This window comes from Mustela lutreola, chromosome 11, assembly GCF_030435805.1.
Source record: "Mustela lutreola isolate mMusLut2 chromosome 11, mMusLut2.pri, whole genome shotgun sequence".
In the NCBI taxonomy this organism is placed as follows: Eukaryota; Metazoa; Chordata; class Mammalia; order Carnivora; family Mustelidae; genus Mustela; species Mustela lutreola.
In genome coordinates, this window is record NC_081300.1 from 54,509,245 (window position 1) to 54,510,958 (window position 1,714).

The 1,714-nt window shown below is 35.6% G+C and overlaps 1 non-coding gene across 1 annotated transcript; it reads left to right on the forward strand.

Moving 5' to 3' along the window:
* The first annotated feature begins 240 nt into the window (after positions 1-240).
* On the forward strand, positions 241-377 carry LOC131812017 (U4 spliceosomal RNA). Its single transcript, XR_009346242.1, has one exon. It is a non-coding gene; the product is annotated as a U4 spliceosomal RNA (small nuclear RNA).
* Positions 378-1,714: the final 1,337 nt, after the last annotated feature.

A 1,714-nucleotide genomic window follows, 5' to 3' on the forward strand; every position in this document is an offset into this window, starting at 1 on the left:
AAGAAGAAACAAAGCTCAAAGTTAGCAGAAGGAAGCAAATAAAGATCAGAGAAGAAATAAATGAAATAGAGACCAGAAAAGCAATTGAAAAGATGAATGAAAGTAATAACTGGTCGTTATTACTTAAAATAAAAATAAAACAAAATTGGCAAAACTTTAAGAAGAGAGAGGACACAAATAAGTAACATCAGAAATGAAAGAGGTGATGTTAAAAATGATACCTCAGAAATACAAAGGATTAGCTTTGCGCAGTGGCAGTATCGTAGCCAATGAGGTTTATCCGAGGTGCGATTATTGCTAATTGAAAACTTTTCCCAATACCCCGCCATGACGACTTGAAATATAGTCGGCATTGGCAATTTTTGAAAAAAAAAAAAAAAAAGAAATACAAAGGATTATAGCAAATTATATTATATTATTATTATTACACCAACAAATTGGATAGCCTTGAAGAAATGAATCAATTCCCAGAAATATGCAACCTACCAAGACTGAATCATTAAGAAACACTAAACCTGAACAGAATAATGAGATTGAATTCATAATCAAAACCCACCCCCCATAAAAGAAAAACCAGGACCAAATGGTTTCATTGATGAATTCCACCAAAAATTCATCATTTTAAAAATTAACCATTAAAATTAATCATTTAAAAAATTAACACTAATCCTTCTCAATCTCTTCCCAAAAATAGAAGAGAAGGAAGCATTCCCAAACTGACTTTGCAAGGCCAGTACTGTACTGACACCAAAGCCAGACAAGGACACTGCAAGAAAAGAAAATTACAGGCCAATATCTCTGATGAATGCCAATGCAAAAATTCTCAACAAATATTACCAAACACAATTCAAGAGCACATTAAAAGGATCATATACCATAGTCAAGTGCAAAGACGATTCAACACCTATCTACAAATCAATCAATGTGATATTCCATATTAATAGACTGAAAGATAAAAGTCACAGTCATCTCAACAGATATAGAAAAGTCATTCGATAAAATTCAACATCTTTTCATGAAAAAATTCTCAACAAATTGGTATGGAAGGAAAAATACCTCAACATAATAAAGGCCACATAGGACAAGTCCATAGTAAACATCATACTTAGAGGTGGAGGGTTAAGAAGTTTTCCTCTAAGATCAGGAACAAGACAAGAATGCTCACTCTCACCTATTCGAAACAGTACTAGAAGTCCTAGCCTGAAAAGTTAGGGGGAAAAAAAAGTTGGGGGAGTGAGGGTGGGAAAGAAAAGAATAAAAGGTATCCAAACCAGAAAGGAAGAAGTAAAAGTGTCTCTGTTTGCAGATGGTATGATCTCACATACAGAACATCCCAAGGTCTCCACCAAAACAGAAATGAAAACAAAACCAAATTAACTAGTAGAACTAATAAACTGATTCAGTAAACATGAAAGATACAAAGTCAACATACAAAAATGAGTTCCATGGGTTTTTTTTTAAGATATTTGAGAAAGAGCAAGAAAGCACAAGCAAAGTTAAGGGCAGAGGAAGAGGAAGGGGGAGAAGCAGACTTCCCGCTGAGGAGGGATCTCGATGGGGGGCTTGATCCCAGGACCCAGAGATCATGACCTGAGCCAAAGGCAGCCGCTTAACTCACTGAGCCACCCAGGCACCCCACGCCAAAGCAATCTTGATCAAGATCAAAAGTGGAAGCAACACACTCCCTGATTTCAAAATATGTTACAAAGCTATA